Genomic DNA, 19,746 nt, shown 5'->3' with positions numbered 1-19,746 from the left:
TGCTTCAAACCAGCCTCATCTACAAAAGGTTTTAGCACCAAGAGCTGGTTGAAAATAAGGTAAGACATAATTTATGTCCCACCACACCATAAATTTTGAATAGCTCTACTCTGTGTGTGTCATAACACACATGTGAAAGCAGGTGATCAAGTATCTAGTTAATCTTTACTAAAGATTCCGGCTACTTGACTTCCTAAAAGCAATCAATATATAAGGCAGATTTAGTGGATGAGGAAGGAAAGGGTAGCATCTGGAGGTTCCCGCATTTAACCAGATTTGATTATAGAGACAATCTTTTAAGCACTTTATATGGTACATTTCTATATGGATGAAAAATGACACTAGGATATGAGTTAAACATAGAAGACACCTACCGAATGGGGATGAAGTAGATACGACAAAGCTTAGTGCAAATGTCCCTGTCTGAACACCCTCACCTCTTCACCCCTGCACAGTCCTAACCTTGTCTCCTACAAGGCATGGAGGCCACACTCAAATTATGACAAGAGGGAAAGATAAATAAACACAGGAAGGCTTCCCCCAACACATCCCACAGGCCACAATCCACCCTCTACTCACACTGTTTCCTCCCTTCTTCATGAAGAAGCCCCACCCATCCTTCTAGATCTACCTTAAAGGCTACGTCTACAAACAGTGCAAGAACACATCAAGCCCAATGCACCATCTGCCATCATGTGTAAAGATCTTTTTACCCATAGGATTTTAGAAGTCTAAGCATCATGAAAAACACAAGTCAAATACTTACTGAAATTAACACCTGGAAGGTACATAGTGACATCAGGAGAGTAACTGGGGCAATGATCACTTTGTACAAGTGACCCAAGAACAAAGGCTTTATGGAATCAGGAGAAATCTACAACTTTTTTTATTGCTTTGATATCCAAGAGAAGGTCAGATCCTTTCTAAATGACCTGCCCTCATTGGTAACCCTGACATTTCCAATATAGTTGAGAGGTGAATCTTACGTAACTTTCTCTTGCAAAATGCAGCCAGCTTCCTGCTGTGGTCTAAATGGCAGAGCCCTCATGAATGAGATTAATGCTCTTATAACAGAGGACCCAGGGAGTTATCTTGGCCCCCACAACCACCACGTGAGGGCACAGGTAGAAAGTGCCATCTCTGAGAAATGAGCCCTCACCAGACATCTAATCTCCTGGTGCGCTGGTGTTGGACGTCTCAGCCTCTGGAAAGCAGAGAAGGTGGAAACACCTTCTGGAAAGCACTTGCTTTTTGTTTCTTTCCCACATGGGCAGAGTGCAAATTTTCCAAACTTTTACACTCTGCTTCCCTTCTAATTATAAATCCCAACTTTCAGTCATTTCTTTGTTCCCACATCTAAGTATTGGTTGTTAGATGCAGTCTGGCCACATCTTGAATGCTTTCCTGCTTAGGAGTTTCCCACCCCTGCCTTCTTGCCTCCCTTTAAGCTGATCCGAGTCAGGTAACAGAAAGCTTCCCGTTACCAGCAGCTAATCCATAGAGATCTGCAGCAACTCGATTCTTTCCTCCTCGGAAGAAAGAATTTCGCCAATGGGCATAAGGCAGAGTGAGAGACCAAGGCAACTTTTAGAGCAGGAGTGAGAGTTTATTAAGTTTCAGAACAGGAACAGAAGGAAGTAAAGGACACTTGGAAGAGGGTCAAGTAGGCAAGTTGAGAGATCCATGAGCACTGTCTCACCCTTGACTTGGGGTTTTATACATTGGCATGGTCCGAAGTTGGCATTTCTCCTCCCTTAATTTTTCCCTGGGGTGGGCTGTCTGCAAATGCAGTGGCCTGCCAGCACTTGGGAGGGGCCACATGCATAGTGTGTTTACTGAAGTTGTGCACATGCTCATTTGAGGCATTTTTCCCTTACCAGTCGAGTGTTCCTAGAGGAAGGCTATATACCAGTTAAACTCCATCATTTTACCTCTTGGTGTGGATGCTGGAGCCCACTTGCCCAACTCCTGAGATCTTATCAGGAAGCTGCTCATCAACAGCTCAGGTGTCCTCTATCTATTGGGAGACTGCCTTTCCCTGGCACCGGTAGTGACCAGTTATTATTTTAGAGAGACAGTATAACAACTTCCTGACTATCACCTGATGGTCACCTGACATTCCTGGGAGGGTACAGGTGGCCTCTCCACCTGCTCATGTCTGGATAGCTATCTACTCTAACAACTGCTCCTAACATAGCTGACCAAGCAGAATTCCCAACCATAAGGAAGAACCTAACAATTTATCTCCTTCAGTTACTTCTTCCCAGGTTGCTGAAGCTGAGACAGGAGAATAGGGTCGGGAGGCAGGGAACCTAAGACCAATGCAGGCTGACTGGATATCAGAGGCTACTTCCTTTTCAACGATGCCCTTTTCTGCATGGCAGTTGCTGACTGGTTGTTGGAAATGAAAGTACCTCTGATTGGTCCCCTCCTGCAACCAATCAGACTGGTTGCAGACCTACTCTTCCCCTCCAACAACCAATCAGACTGGTCGTGGGCCACTACTTCATTTGCATAGAGTGAGCCAATGGGAAAGCTCTAGAGACTATTTAAACCCAAGAAAATTCTGTAACCGAGCCTAAGCCACTTGGTGGAGCCAGCTCCCACTCTGTGCAGCATACTTTCGTTTAAAATAAATCTCTGCCTTTGCTGCCTTGCTTTGTTTGTGCTTTTTGTCCAACTCTTTAAGATGCCAAGAATCTAGACAACTACCCTTAGCTGGTAACACAGTGAGACTCTGGCACTCCTGATAAAAACCTGACCAGATCCAGCCAGCTAAAGACAAGATGGACTCCAGCACTGACCTTCCACCAAGTTTTTCCTCATTATCTTGTTGGGTTTTTTTTGTTTGTTTGTTTGGTTTTGCTTGTTTGCTTTTTCTTGAGACGGAGTCTCACTCTGTCACCCAGGCTGGAGTGCAGTGGTGCAATCTTGGCTCACTGCAAGCTCCACCTCCCTGGTTCAAGCGTTTCTCCTGCCTCAGCCAACCAAGTAGCTGGGACTACAGGCACCCGCCACCACGCCCGGCTAATTTTTGTATTTTTAGTAGAGACGGGGTTTCATCATATTGGCCAGGCTGGTCTCTAACTCCTGACCTCGTCGTGATCCTCCTGCCTTGGCCTCCCAAAGTGCTGGGATTACAGGAGTGAGCCACCACGCCCAACCTATCTTGTTGTAATACTAAAAATCAGACCCAAGGGTGGAGATTTAACAGGCTAATGAGACACGTGACCCATGAACTGCACTGGTGTGAAAAGTTCCCCACCTCTACATGCCTATATGTTGCTCCTTTCCCCGCCTCAACTTCCTGAAAATTACAAGAGCGAAGCCCTCCAGAGAGAGAGCACAGGGACCCCTTTCCTGGACACTGCTCCCTTGTGACTGCTCCTCAAGCCATAAGCCTACTAAACTTTGTCTAAGAAAAATTTGTTTGGCCGGTATTAATTTTTCCTTTTTTTTTTTTTTTTTTTTTTTTTGAGATAGGGTCTTTGCTTTGTTGCCCAGTCTGGAGTACAGTGGTATAATCATGGCTCACTGATGCCTCAACCTCCTGGGCTCAAGAGATCCTCCCGCCTCTGCCTTCTGAGTAGCTGCAACTTCAGGCCCGCATCACCATGCCCAGCTAATTTTTGTATTTTTGTAGAGATGGGGTTTTGCCATGTTGCCCAGGCTGGTCTCAAGCTCCTGGGCTCAGACAATCCTCTTGCCCCAGCCTCCCAAAGTGCTGGGATTACAGGCATGAACCACCACACGCAGCCTGGCCTGGTATTAATTTATGTTTACAGGAAAGCCAAGAACTCAGAATCTGAGCTGCAGTAGCACTTGTATGCTTTCCCTTTTTCCATTAGCACCCCTAGCATATTAATATTAGTTGCTTTAAATTACTGCTCTGATAATTCAAAACCCACTGCCTGACTCTGGGCCTGTGGGCTGCTCTGTCTCTTCAGACTGTGCTTTCTGCCTTTTAGCGTGCCTTGTAATTTTTTGTCGAATACTAGACAGAACCTATTATGTGAAAGAACTGAGGTAAGTAGGCTTTTGGTGTGAGGTTTTATGTTTATCTGGGTAGGAGTTAGCTGCTTTTACTGTTTGCTGTAACAGTAGATGCCGGAGGCTAAAATTTCCTACAGTATTCTTCTTTGGTCTCCTTTAACCCTTGCATTACTTTTCACTGTAATCCCTTGTTACCACGCGAGAGCCTAACTGATGTGGAGGCGAGTGTGAGAGGAGGTGAGTGTGATTAGGTACTGTGCTGTGCCCTTCACAAGTGGGTCTCAGCTTTACTTTTCCCCCTTAATGGAGACAGGAAGGCTAGAAGGGGACAAGAGCTGGGCATTTCCCATCCCTTGGGTCAGTTAGACTCTGATAAAAGCCAAGTCTGCTGGGCTTTGGTAAATAGTTTGAGAGCAGGCTTTTGTTAAAGAGAAAAGCTTGTTGTGGATATATTTCAAAATGGTTACTTTCCCCCTCCCTCTGCCAGAAACAAGTAGGATTTTTGTGAGACACTGGTGAGAGCCCTGGAAGTAAAATTCATGAAAGTGTGGCGGCTTCCCTAACGCTGGGCCCCACAGTCTTTAACTCTCAAAGCCAGTGCATGCTGGGCCCCCAGCAATTCATCAACTACGGCTTATCTGTTCCCACTAGTATAGGGGTCGGGGTGGGATTCTGTCCCTGGACTTCTGTTTCCGGTCACCTGTCATTCGAGGTATCCTCTCTCCATTTCTCAGGGCAGCAGTTTACCCTGTCACCTCAGTTCTCCCATGGGTCTAGGAAGAGTCATAGATTTTCACTTTGCTCAGCCTTTTCTCTTATTGCTAGGACAAGAGTACAGACGTTCAAGCTCTTTACATGTTGTCTCATTAATAGTTTGGCTTATTAATGTGTCATTCGGGTAGTTTTATAGTCCTCCACATTTACATTGTTCATAACTTCCAAAACATAGGTTTGTTTCAAATACCTTGTTATAACATGCTGTCTTAAAGTACTATTTACATACAGGAGAAACGCACTCCGCACATACAAGCATTTAGAGAAACTGCTAATCCTTCCTACAGTGCCAGTCACCCTAAGTGAATCTTTCCCAGTACATCTGACATTTAAAATCTCTCTGGCTGTTTTGATCACAACGATCCTTTCTTTATAAATAACTTCTAAAACCAGATGTCAGCCAACATGCAGACAGCTCCATTAGTCAGTTCGGGCTGCCAGTTAGGCTGTCTGGATCACCATCGGCATCCCTCTCCATAATGAAGCCCCTGCAAGGTGACACAGTGAGCATCAGCACTACGTGCTTCTCCCTTCCTCATGCACAACTCATTTGTTGATGCCCTGTAAGGTAGCAGGAGGGAAATGACTTCATTTAAATAAAGCAGTTTCCTAGATGGTAGTTTATCATGGTTATTTGCCTCTGAACATGCATTTATAACCAGCCCATCACAAATGTGTTAGGTATTCTGCCGTCCTCTATTCCTTCTTCTCCCCAAAAAAAAAAAAAAAAAAAAAGAAAGAAAGAAAGAAAATCAATATACCCTTTAGAAATAAAACAAACATTATTTTCAAAATAATACATTGGCAAGACTAGATTTTGGTGTTTTGGGAAAAACTTGCTGTTTTTCAGATTGTAGATGGGTTTTGTTTGGTTTTTGGATTGTGATTTGATCATTTCTCCTTGCTCCTTTTTCTCACCATCAAATGAATTTCCCATTTACTCCTGTGATTTTTGGCTTCAAAACTTATTTGCTTACCTAGGTAAATCTGTGGTGAATTTCATTACAGTTTACGACTTTAGAATTACATTTATGTCAACAGACCAAAATGTCACACACAGGGATTTGATTTCACTGTGGAGTTCTTTAGGCGCTGCATGCAAGGAAGGAGATGTGAAAACTTTATACCAAACCCACGTTAATGGGGAAAGGCTAGACAGTGTATACATAAAGGAAGAAGACTCCCTTTCTCTGACATTTCAGCATTATGTGGGGGCAAACGGGTCTTAACCCTTCCTAATCCTTGGCCAAGATTCTCATAACAGTACATAGTAGATTATATACATTATAATCCCCAGATAGGCCGTTACTTATTCCAAAAATTTATTCCTAAAATCCAAGTCACTTAAAGAACATAGAAAACTTACTTTACAAAAGATTCTCAAAGGATATCTTTTCACAAAGCCAAGAATTCATTACCAAAATCATCAACCGCCAATTACCTCTACCCAGAATGTGCGTGCTTTGTAAATTCAGATTTTTGTATATTGGATTTTCCTAAAGACAGAACACAACTGAACTTTTGTTACAGAGGTTGTATTTCTTTCTCAAAGAACACTCGATTGCTACATAAAATTTGCCTCACATTTCTCCAAGAACTTTTCAGATAAAAGTGAGATACATTTCCAATTCAATTACATGAAAGAGTAATGAAATCTGTATTTCCCCAACTACGTCTCATTCTTTGCACAAGAGATCTGAAGTTCTCTGGAGGCCACTGAGCCAGTGGTAACCCCATATCGACCAGGACCTGTGTGGGTCACAAGTGTGAGGAGAATTCCCCTTAATCAAGGTCACAGATGTCTCATGCAAATGAGCTATAAGATGATTAATCATTAGAGAAAAAAACACCCATTCAAACTGAGGAGGAACAAGACATCACCTCTGCCTCGAAGAAAACAGACAGTTTATCATATAAGGTAAGTGCTCAGCAAACAACTGATGGATTTTCTCAGCTACCTCTTGAAAGGAGAAACTAGTATAACTTGGTCACCTTGGTTCAGCAGGTCTGGTAGAGTGACCCCTACTGAAACAAGGAAACAATCTCCCGGGATCATCCCTTTCTCCCTGCTCCCACCCACCTAAGTTCAACTCATCCCTCTCCTCCACCCCCACACACCCGTCCCATCCATCACACCCACGCCATCCATAAACAGTTCTGCTGAATCCACCTCTTCAATATCCCAGGTATCCATCTGCCTCTTTCCAACTCTACTGCCACTCCCTCCTCCATCAGCCCACCTTAACCTTCAGGGACCCTCAACTGGTTTCACCAAAGAAATCTGAATGGTCTTTCTAATTTACAGATCTGCTGGTTAATGACTTTCAGTGGTTCCTCGATGACATAAATCCCTCTCTGAATAAAATCCAAATGCTTTAGTATAATTTATAAGACCCTTAATAAACTGGCTCAGAGGTGCCCAAATGTTGCTATACATTGTAATCTGAGAAACTTTTATAATTCCCAATGCCCCGGCACACTACATACCAATTAGGTCACAATGTCTGGGGCACGGGAGGTGGGGAGGAGCCAGAGATTGGGAGGTTATTTATTTTATTTTATTTTAAATGTAATTTTCTCTAAATTCCCAGGCAACTCCATTGTGCAGCAAAGTTTGGGAACCACTAAACCAATGACTTACCTCTCTAGCTAGGCTCACCTATTACCACTTCTCCACCACATATAAAAATCATTTCCTTGTTTTCAATACTTTCTTATGTTTTCTTACATCTAAGGCTCCACCTAGGCTGTTCCCTCCCTCCGAACACTTCTCCCCTATTAAGTCTTGTGCAAATCTCCTTCCCAAAATAGCTCACTCGATTTACAGTAGAGTTCTAAAAAAATTCCCTAACAAAAACTGCCTACTGGAGAAATCCATATGAAGTTACCAATCAGGAAAAGATATATCAGATGGCAATAAATGCAGATCTGTGTTGTGAAAGCTGTGATATGTAATTAGGGAATACAGCCGGGAATCAGCTAAAATGATAAGGTATGGCCCTGCATCGATTAGCCTTTATGCAGTAAGTACTACAGATGAGCTAAAGAGTAAAATATAAAGCCAGTAGTAAATTAGAAGTAACTGGGAAACTAGAACTAGCTGATGGTAGTCTGAGTATGGACAGCCCTCAGCAGACAGACAACCTGCGATCTGCACAGAGAATTTGGTAGCACACCCCAGCCTGATGACAAGGGGCAGGTGATTTTCCAACAACAAATTCAGATGATCCTTTAATAAGCCATTATCTGTTGATCTTTCAACGAACCACTATATGTGTAAATAACACTGAAGTTTGTGTTGGGGGTGTTGGTTGGTTGTACTTTGCTGATTAGGTTGTTCTGCAGTACCACCACACACTTTTTCTCTCTCTCCCTCTCCCACCCCAGAGTCCTCAAATTTGTATTTGATGCCATAGCTATGTGCTCTCCAGCAATTCATACATCCCCTATTATATCACTGAACACAAGGTATTGGGACTGCCCATTGACCTGACAGTATCCCCCAGGTTCTTTGGGGGCAAGAACGTGTCCACCGTCACTACAAGTCACCAACAGGAAGCCCCAGATGTAAGCTCCTAAAAAAAAGGGGGCTGTGTCTTTGCTGTAGAACAGTGTGCCTCCAGCACTTACTACAGTGCTTGCACATACTGGGCACTCAAATTCTTATTTGAGTCCTGGTTGGACTCCTTATAACTGATACTTAGCACTGTGGTCTTGAAAATCTGAGAGGCACTTCTTTACGGAACAAGAGCCCAGAACAGAAGGCAAGAAGAGAGAGCCCTACACTTTCTAACACACACTGGGAATAACCCTGCTTTTCAAAATCCCCTCCATAAGCACATTCCCAGAGGCTAGAGATGAGTTAAATCTTTGAAGTTTTGATATTTCCTTTTTTCTGCTGTCTTAGTCTAATCTTCTGCACCATTTTTAACATATTCTCTAAGCTGGCAATATTGTCCTCAAACATCAAACAGTAAGTCCTCAGATAATAAAGAAAATTCCCAGTCTACTTCTCAGTGTTGTTATGAAGTTTAAGTGAGAGTGTATAAAAAAGGCCTTCTGAAACACAAAAAATACTACACAGACATAAGCTATGAGACTTACAGATTAATAGTAGGCAAAGCCTAAAATAAATTCTTATTAAAATTTTTATACTTCAATTTCTGAGGTTAAATGAATGCTATGAATTAAACTGCCACCCTTTTGAGTTAAAGACACATTCAAAAGGACTGCAGCTTAATTCATAATCTGAGTCACTTTCAGAAGATGGTCCCAAGTTATTTGCTTGTTCCTAGATTATTTATAAGTTTCAGACATTCTACACATGTAAAAAGTTCATTAGAAATCAAGGAGCTTTATGTGTCTAAATATGGTTTGTGGATGAGTATGTTTGTATTACATAAAACCCCTCAACACATCGAAGATTCTACAATGCATGGAAAGTTACTTAAACTAACTTACACTCCCCCAGACAAACCTACAATGGGCAAATTCACTTGAGGCCACAATTAATATATTTTATCAATGTGAATCAGAAATACATTACAGTTGTGGAACAAAGGAATCTGTGAGTGACTTTTTATCTCTCATTTTTGACAGCTAGATCCAAACATGAGCTGCTTCTTCCCAACAAGTACAAACCATTACGTTCTCACTTACCCTCCATGCCAAAAAAAAAGAGGCACATGGTCCTAGTCTTAGCTAAATAAGACACCCAGGTCAAAAACTGAGAAAATCTCAACCTAAGATGGCTTCATATATCTAAAGAAAACAGGATAAAATAATTTGATCTGAGGTCAATACTACAGTCAACAAATAAAGAACATTTTGTGGAAGTTTTTTTCTAAGGAACATTTATTAGGGTTGTGCAGGTGTATGTATGTTTTAATACACAGAAGTAAAAACAGGGAAAAGTTCTGTAACCTCATACTCAGATAACAGTTGAGTTAAAAATAATGAGAATAATAAAACATGCCAAATGTACACACACACACACACACACACGACTGAAATAGGACGTGTGTGTATCCCCTTCTGTATCTCCAACTCAGTGGCTTTTGCGACTTTTCCTAAAAGTTTCCTGTGATCCCTTTTGAAGGGGTTGAGGGAACCCCTGCAGCATCTATTTAATCTATCAGTGAAACATACTCCTTTTGATTCTTAACACAGGGTCATGTACCACATCTTGCTTTTTACTTAATAACAAAATGCACTGGAATTCCCTCTCTGACAGCACATACAGATCCTCTTCACTCGCAACAAGTACAAACCATACCATTGAGAGGTGACACCGTGCTGGCAGTCCTCACAGTCCTCGCTCATTCTCGGCGCCTCCTCTGCCTGGGCTCCCACTTTGGCGGCACTTGGGGAGCCCTTCAGCCCACCGCTGCACTGTGGGAGCCCCCTTCTGGGCTGGCCAAGGTCGGAGCCGGCTCCCTCAGCTTGCAGGGAGCGTGGAGGGAGAGGCGCCAGTGGGAACCGGGGCTGTGCGCACACTTGTGGGCCAGCTGGAGTTCTGGGTGGGCGTGGGCTTGGCAGGCCCTGCACTCGGAGCAGCCGGCCGGCTCTGCAGGCCCCGGGGCAATGAGGGGCTTAGCACCCGGGCCAGCAGCTGCGGAGGGTGTACTGGGTCCCCCAGCAGTGCCAGCCCACCGGCGCTGCGCTCGATTTCTCACCAGGCCTTAGCTCGCGGGGCAGGGCTCGGGACTTGCAGCCCGCCACGCCTGAGCCTCCCACCCCCTGAATGGGCTCCTGTGTGGCCAGAGCCTCCCTGACGAGCGCCACCCCCTGCTCCATGGCACCCAGTCCCATCGACCACCCAAGGGCTGAGGAGTGTGGGTGCCCAGCACGGGACTGGCAGGCAGCTCCACCTGCAGCCCGGGTGCGGGATCCGCTGTGTAAACCCAGCTGCGCTCCTGAGTCTGGTGGGGATGTGGAAAACCTTTATGTCTAGCTCAGGGATTCTAAACGCACCAATCAGCACCCTGTGTCTAGCTCAGGGTTTGTGAATGCACCAATCGACACTCTGTATCTAGCTACTCTGGTGGGGATGTGGAGAACCTTTGTGTCTAGCTCAGGGATTGTAAACGCACCAATCAGTGCCGTCAAAACAGATCACTCGGCTCTACCAATCAGCAGGATGCGGGTGGGACCAGATAAGAGCATAAAAGCAGGCTGCCAGAGCCAGCAGTGGCAACCCGCTTGGGTCCCTTTCCACACTGTGGAAGCTTTGTTCTTTCGCTCTTTGCAATAAATCTTGCTACTGCTCACTCTTTGGGTGCACACTGCTTTTATGAGCTGTAACACTCACTGTGAAGGACTGCAGCTTCACTCCTGAAGCCAGAGAGACCACGAGCCCACCGGGAGGAACGAACAACTCCAGATGCACCGCCTTAAGAGCTGTAACACTCACCGCGAAGGTCTGCAGCTTCACTCCTGAGCCAGCAAGACTACGAACCCACCAGAAGGAAGAAACTCCGAACACATCTGAACATCAGAAGGAACAAACTCCAGACACGCCACCTTAAGAGCTGTAACACTCACCGCGAGGGTCCGCGGCTTCATTCTTGAAGTCAGTGGGACCAAGAACCCACCAATTCCGGACACACAATCACCTGGATGCACCATGATTTATTTAACCAATGCCTCACTGATGTATTCTGACTGTTCCCAGGTTTCTGCTATGACAACCAGTGATGAAATAAGCATCCTTGCCCACATATTTTAGCAAATCTTTGTAAGTACAGAAGAAGAGTAACTTTTTAATGGTGGGATTGCTGGAGAAAGGCGCACAGGAATTTTATTTTGATATTCCTAACCTGCACTCCACTCAAGTGAGATTGCTCAACTTACTCTACCAAGGACAATATTTTCATGCATTCATTCACTCACCACATGTTCACTGACCCCTTACATTTGTCTGTTTTCAGGATATAGCAGTGAAATAGATTTTTTGTTAAAAAGGGCCTCTGCCTATGGACCTTACGTTTTGGTAGGGAGTTTCTGTTTGCCCAAACCTTCATGAGTGCTTAGATTACTTTTTGTTTGTTTGCCAAATGGTTCAAAAATGATATCTCACTAACGTAACTTCCCATTAATTATCAGTGAAGCTGCACATTTTCATTTGTTTTTAGCATTTGTATTTTTTCTCTTAAACTACCAATTCACACGCACACACACACACAAATGTATTAGACTGACAGAGCTTTTTCATTACTTATTTCTATGAGTTTTTTTAAATTAAGATTGTTACTGGCAACTCTTTCTTGGTCATATGTATTACAAATAATTGCCAGTTTGTGGCTGATCTTTTGACTGCCTTTGTAGATTTTTTTTTTTCTTAAACCTAAATTTTATATAAGGAAATCTAACAATTATTAGTTTATGACCTTTGAGGTTTTTGCCTTGCTTAGAGAAAGGCCTTCACCATTCCAAAATTATTAATAAATCTACTCATGTTTTCTTATAGAAATTATACTTTATGCTTTTATGTTTAAATCTTTTATCTATCTGGCATTTTCTTGGGTATAAAGAATGAAATAAAGATATTGCATTTTGTTTACTCTTGTTTCCTTAAACATTTAAAATTATTGGAAAATCTACTTTCCCTAGTGATTTGAAAACCATCATTATCATAATCTAATTTCAGGTCCATTTCAGGTTTATTTTTGAACAAATATTTTGTTCCACACACATTTTGTGTGCCTTTTTCTTTTTCTGTAGCAAGATCTTAAATCATTCAGTTCTAATGTTTAAATTATTATAGCTTCGTAATGTATCTAACATCCAGTAAGTCAAGTTGCCCCTCATTACTTATCTTTTGGAGAATTTTCCAAGTTATTCTCATAATTTGATTTTTCCAGATGAATTTTGTATCACTGTGCCAAATTCCTCTGCACAAGAGCAACAAAAACTCTGTCGCTCTTTAAATTAGGATTTCATTGATTATTGGAGTAATTTATAAAGAATTGATATCTTTCAATATTGTCTTCCTTTCTAACCTGTTCCTTTTTCCATTTAACTCTTCTAGCAAATCTCTTTGTGTTTTAATGTTTTCATCATACATATCTTCCACATTTCTTATTTCAGATTTATCCAAAGGTATTTTGTTATTTTGGCTGTCATAAGAAACCTATTTTAAAACACATTTTATTGAGTAGGTATATAGGCACAGTACGAAATTCAAAACTCCCCCACCCTTACCCTTAGCCACCCAGATTTCTTCCTAGAGGCAGCATGTCATCAGGGAAATTCATTTCAAATCTGCATCAGCAGGGTGTTAATCATTTTGCTTTTATGAAATTAGTATATCATCTCTCCAAAAGATAAAAGTTCAAGATTAACAAGAATCTCACAAAATCCTGCCAAGTCTAAAGAAAGTGTCTCTCTCCCCTCTGTAGAGTACCCCATCCCTGCCTCTCAACCTTGAGTCCTCCTTCTCCTTGAATCTCCCACATCCAACCCATTAGTAAGTCCTAGAGAGTCTATCTGCAATATATGCCTCATATTCATCTACTTCTCTCCCAATTCAACCTGACTATAAAGTCTGAAAGGCAGAGACAACCTTTATTTCATATCCCACTGTTTATCTTGTACACGGCACATTGTCTGGTGTAAATAGTTGCTATAAACTCAATGTTTGTGTGCCCCCAAAATTCAAATATTGAAATTCTCACCTCCAAGGTGATAGTACTTGGAGATGGGGCCAGTGGGTGGTGGTTAGATCACGGGGGCAAAGCCCTTATGAATAGAATGAGTGCCCTTGTTACAAAGGCCTGAGAGAGATCCCTTGCCTCTTCTATAATGACACAGGGAGATGGTGCCATCTATGAACCAGAAAGCCCTACGAGACATCAAATATGTCCCTTGATCTTGGACTCCCCAGCCTTGAGGTCTATGACAAATAAATTTCCATTGTTTATAAATCACCCAGTTTATGATATTTTGTTATAGCAGCCCAAATGAACTAATACAGTTGACAGCCACATACCACGACTTGATCCACAGAAAATATGCAACACATTGTTAGATGTTGGAGCCGCATTGTCAGCCAAGGCTATCAAAGTGGGGTCCACCTGATACCTGCGCATGATAAGGTAAGGACACAAGGCGAGAGTAAGTACATAGAAACTTTTGTAGCAATTTGACATTACTGTCACATTCAAGCTCATGGTCATTCTTCTGGTAATCCATATTTCTTGTATTCTGTAACAGTATCAGTGTACAACAGATTAGAAATAAAAATTTATGGCCCTTTACCAGAGATGGTTTAGGAAGCATAAGTACGCAAGGTACCATCACCTCTTGCCTTGGCTTCCCCAGGAGGCATCCATCGGGAGTTGCTGCTTCCTCTCTTGCCTTTCTAGGGTGATGCTTCTGTGAATCACATGCCTGCAACTCAAACCCTTTGGTGATATGCCACGGCATTTGCCCCCACCTACTAATGTCTGCATCACTGGGCTCCTTCCCGCTTCTGTGACTTCACCCAGGTCTTCCTTGTAAACATCCACGTACCCTGGCTGCATTGTTCTTCCCGGGACATATCACTCCCTTTTTTGCCTTGAGGCCTTTGCATGTGGCATTCTCTCAGCCCAGAATGCTGGCTGAGAGGAGACACTCAATAAATTGAGAAATTAAGAAGAAAAAGAAAGGAAGAAGAATTTTGTAGCAAGTTGTTTTTAAAAAGTGAAAAAATCTCACATCCGCGACCCATTTTATTTGATAAACATAAAAATCTCACACCTTCCCTACTGTCCTTAAAAAATCTCCATATAAATTGCAAATAGTTGGCAATTCAAATTGAAGCAGTAGTAAGGTCAAAAACAAGCATTTATTTTAGTGTTGAGAGATTCTGACTTCCTAAAGCAATGTGGGCAGTGTAAGTGCTTTTCTGCCAACTCAGGTCAGGAGCCTTGAGGCTGACCCCTGAGGCTGCACAGCAGCTTGTGTCCTAGCCCCATGTGCCCCACCGAGATGCTGACAGGTGCCACTCCTTTCTAACCACTACAACTTCAAGGCCAAGATGAATTAGTTCGTAAAACAGGAAATCCAGTTGCTAATCAATGTGTGCTGAAGTGCTCATGCTCGCTACTAAGTCAAGAAATTTAAAACTTGATGCTATTTTTTGCCTATCAAGTTAACAAACTTAAAACAGCAATAATGCCCAATGTTACGTGTAGTATATGGTTAGTTTTATACATATGAGATTACTAGTGGCAACTTGCAGAAAACAATACATACAATATGATACGATGTAAATTGTGCATGTGTGCGCACGCCTGTGTGTAAAATATCAAAATGTCTCATAGATCTTATGAAAACGTCCCTTTTATGGACAGCAATTCTACTCTGAAAAAATATCCCAAAGAACTAATGCACAAAAAGCCCACTAGAGGATAATTTATAATTGGAAAAATATATGAGCCATTCAGATCAACGACTCTCAAATGAAAGAGGAGGCCTGGCCCCTACTGAGTGAAGAGACAGCCAACTCGTCAGTCATAATTACTGATGGACAGTGCCATTACCCACTCACATCTCACTGATAAGGAAAGGACTGAGCCATTGGACAACATGTGGAAAGAACAAGTAAAGATTTTAACAAATGCCCCTCAATGGAAAATGAAGCTTCTGTAGGAGAAATATATAACAAAGAAAAACATATGTAATAATTTTTAAAATACCGAATTTCCATAAACAGATTACAACTACATAAAAATTATGCATTAAAAAAGAATGAAAGAAAATTTAAAATGTCCTAAGTGGTTTGCATTCTGTTGGAGGGGTCTTAGATAAGTTTTCTCTCAATTTCTCCATTTTTTTTTAAGTTTTTCAGAACAAGTTCATATTTATCAGTTAAAAAATGTTAATCCTTTCAAAACCAAGCAAAGTCAAAATATGCCCACCTCAGCATGCTGTAGGAAAATATTTATCAACAGCAGGTCAGTAAGACTCTTCTAACTTCTTTTACCATGTGACTTGTTACTGTACAGAAGACAGTATGGAGCTAGTTTAGTAGAGAAGCAGAGAAAAATCATCCTGTCCACTAATCCAAAAGTAGGATTAAGTATATCATCTTTTTGCTCTCCCAGAAAGAAAGTGGCTTACACACTGGGACACACTGGGAATGTTAAGGGGCTTAAACACTCTAGCACTGTGCATAAAAAACAGTTATATCAAGGACAAGCATTTCTAATCCAAAATTACAGAAACATAGTAAAGGCCCTCTGAAATGTAAATACCCATAAATTCCAAACCTTATTACCCAGTAGCTGTAACTGCTGACAGCTTATGAGGTTCACATCAATTTCAAGGGGCCTCAAGCCACCATGGAATGAGCAGGATCCAGTCATCTACAAATCATTCAATTCCCAGGGCAGCCATCACATGGCTGTTAAAAGAACCAGTAGACTGTTAATTCTCTTTCCTGCTTTGTCTCCCTCAGTCATTTCATTCGACATTCACCGTGAATACTTCCCTCACTATTAATGCATTTAGCTTCAGAATCTCAACTACACAACCAAATGTGCTCATCAGATTGGGGGTGAGGGGTTCTGGAAAGAAAGGAGGAAAAACAACCATGGAGTTGATGCAATATTGAGGTTTAGATTTCAGTCACACAAGATAAATCAAGAAGCTCAAAGTTACTGCTCCCTTAACAACCTTAAATCTCTACCCTAGGCATATGGATCAGAATGGCAGTTTTATTAGGATCACAATTGTATCAAATACACACTCAAATCATGTACCACATCTACCATTATATGTTCTCCCTTTAAAATGAAAAAAAGGTTATATTCCGAACTGGAGATAAGGCAAAGCTGTAAGTTTGAATAGAATTGAATTTTGATCCGGCACTGTCTCTTGGCCCTCAGTATAAATCTTCATACCCCCATCTGACTACTGCCTCAAGGCCACAATCTCTAAACTCATTCCTAATTCAGTTACATGGGAGGACAAGCATGGTCAGACAGCAAAGAAAACTCCAAATACACACCTGTAGGGGCTATGGTGGGAGAGGGGCAAGCAAAACAAGCACACCAAGTTCTCCCAACAAGGTGTAGAGGAAAGGACACTGGACCAGGAATCAGGACCCAACTTGGGGTCCCCAGTCACCCACCATCTGTGTGATCGTGGGGAAGCCATTTGCTCTTATTTGGCTGAATTTACTCCTCTATAAAACAATGAGGTCTCATTCAATGATTTGGGTGGTTATATAAATGAGTCAAAGGTCTCTGCTGGCATTACTTTCCCTAAGTTTCTCAGTTGAAATTTCCTTTCCTTTACCCCTGTGAGGTCTGCTGGAGGTTTCACACGTGAGCAGGCAAACTGTGGGATCCCACTCCTTAAACACAAGGCTTTGATAAAATGCCTGGGACTATGAGGATAAAGTAGTATCTTCCCTCATTCATTCAATCAGGAGACACAAAACTACCATACACATACACCATATACAATACAATGTGCTAGACATTTCAGGAAACGGGGAGAAAATTGTAATTTTAAAAGGTACAGTTCCTACATGAAAGCATGTAAAGTTTATAATCCAATTGGATAACAAATTGAAGAAAATTGCAATGACAAAGATCTAGAACAAATTGCTAATTAATCACAGTATCTTTCCCACTGAGCCTAGGTGTGACCTCAAAATCCTTCTCAACGCAAGCACTCCATTCAGCACCCAAAACTGTCCTCACCAGGTGAGGTGAGGTGCTTTGTGCAGTCCACAATAGGCACTCTTCTAGGCACATGCCCAGGTACTTCCAGTGCCCTCCCACTACTGCTCCTACCAAGCTCCTTTGACTTCCACCTTCACCTCCAAATCACTAGGTATTCCCAAAAAGAAGGGAGCCACTAAGAACTTAGTCACACTGGCTAAACACTCTTGTCAACTCACCTTTGTCAATTTTTTTAAAAGTCCGAATTCTAGGGAAAGAGGAAACACTTATATCTTGCTTTAATCCATATCAAACACACATCTATTTTAAATACTAATGGATGACCATTATGTTGTCATTAGACATCCAGTACATTCCTATTAACATAGGCAATGCATGGTGTCACTGGGGTTAAATCAATACACAAACGCGCCAACAAGTTTTTTACACACACACACAAACACAAACATAAACACAGCTTCTCATGTACTGTGAGAGGCTGCATCCCTAACCAAGTTGTCCATCTGGGAAACAAATGCCTTTGTGGTGGCGTTGTAAATTGCCTCCCTCTTCTGGAAAGCAATCTGGCAATACATTTTAGAAGCCATAAAAATGTTCATACTCTTTGACCCAGTAATGCCACATCTGAGACTCTATCATAAGAAACTAATTCAAAATATGAAAATAGCTACATGCACAAATGTATACCTTTAACTGTTATTACTAACGGTAAAAAGTTGGAAGTAGTGCACATGTCAACAACAGAGTTAAATAATTAATGATGTGGCATCACAACAGAATATGATACAGCCATTCAAATGGTAACTGTGGAGATTATACAGCGATAAGGGGAAATGCACATACAAAACAAGTGACACAACTATGAAAAGCCACTGAACAATTGTTTAAAGACTGATTACCACGTTTTAGGGCGGTAAATGTGGGTGCTTTCCCTTCTCTATTTCTAAGCTTTTTGTAATACTGCTATGATGCCTCTATAATTAAAAGATAATCTTTTATTTAAAAATGATATGCATGCCTTTGATCTCAAGGATACAGAGCTACACCAGACCATGCAGCCTGCTATGTTACCCAGGGAGGAAGAGGCACCATTAGCATTCTACGGACGCACAGGAATCATGGGCTGAGCCACACAGAGCAGTCCATGGAGAGCCACCTGGAGGTGTTGCGTACTTGTCAATGATTGCCAAAAAATGAGCAGTGTCCATCTGTTAACCCCAGTCAATTCCCTTCATTATGAGCATCCCGAGGCAGAGAATTCCCCAGGCGCACTTCATGTACTGTCAGCTTAGTTATCCATTTAAAAAATTTATTTGAGGTCACATGGGGCTGTACAATCATTTGGTTAAAGTAACAAGCCCAGATTTTCACATTGGGAGCAATGAGAAATGTCTGTGGCAAGAAATGCAATAATCACAAAGATGAAGGAAGGCAAGCAGAAGCAACTTTTCACTTTCAGAGAAGCAGGGGGCTTGGGGAGCAGCCAACGTGGCCGCAAACACATTTGTCTAAGAAACAGAGTCGTGGGAAGGGCAGGGTCAAAGGGAGGGCAGGAGTGGTTCTCCCGAGCTGACACAAGGACGAAGACACAGGAGGTAAAGACGTGTGTTCAGTCCTAGCAAGCCTTAACCATCAGATGGCAACTGACTTCACCTTGGGGCCATTTAACCCCACATGCAGTTTCAGCCCTGTGCCAATCCAGGCACCAGCCCCACTCAGGAAAATCTCAGAGATCTCCAGTCCAGTTTTAACCAGTCAGTCCCAGGTGCTGCTCTTGCATTCTTGCCCCTCATCTCTGTGTCCAGGCACCTCTTTATACCCTAGTGTCAATGCTCAAGTTCTTCTCTCTCCTCTATGCCTTCACTTCCCCACTGAGTCCCTGCCAGGGAAGCAGCAGGGCAAAGAAGCTTCACACACAGGTTGTGAAATCAGACAGCACTGACTTAAAATTCAAGTTAAGCTACTCTTCTCCCTGTATGACCTTGGGAGAATTACTCTCTTGAACTTCGGTTTCCTTCTCTAAAAGATTTGTACCTACACCACAGGATCATTATAAGAGTCAAATGAAATAACAAATGTAAACCCCAGTATCTGACACTTATGAATGCTTAATAAAAGTTTGCTATATTTACTCTCGTTCCTCAGCAGCTGGCACCCTGTGTGTCTTCTTCCTCCACTAACCCTGTCCACTGAAGAGGAACCACACAGTCCCGCTCTCTGTTGCTCAGCCCTCCTTATGCTGACCTCAGTCCTGAACTCAGCGTGCCTTCTGGAACCACTCCACTGCCCAAACCAAGACACT

General features: G+C 42.3%; 1 protein-coding gene across 5 annotated transcripts in view; it reads right to left on the bottom strand.

Annotated features, from left to right (window-relative positions):
• FARS2 (phenylalanyl-tRNA synthetase 2, mitochondrial) overlaps window positions 1-19,746 on the bottom strand; it is a 513,534-nt gene that overhangs the window by 439,831 nt on the left and 53,957 nt on the right. The window contains exon 2 of one of the 5 annotated variants that reach the window (XM_058432116.1): window positions 13,757-13,848. The exons of the other annotated variants lie outside the window; for them this stretch is intronic. The gene's annotated coding sequence lies outside the window, so the exon portion shown is untranslated. The remainder of the gene's footprint in view (window positions 1-13,756; window positions 13,849-19,746) is intronic. 5 annotated transcript variants of the gene reach the window in all.

The sequence above is a fragment of the Hylobates moloch genome, unplaced genomic scaffold (genome assembly GCF_009828535.3).
Source record: "Hylobates moloch isolate HMO894 unplaced genomic scaffold, HMol_V3 SCAFFOLD_20, whole genome shotgun sequence".
Classification (NCBI taxonomy): domain Eukaryota; kingdom Metazoa; phylum Chordata; class Mammalia; order Primates; family Hylobatidae; genus Hylobates; species Hylobates moloch.
The sequence above is the reverse complement of the archived record's forward strand: the minus strand, read 5'-3'. Positions and strand labels throughout refer to the sequence as shown.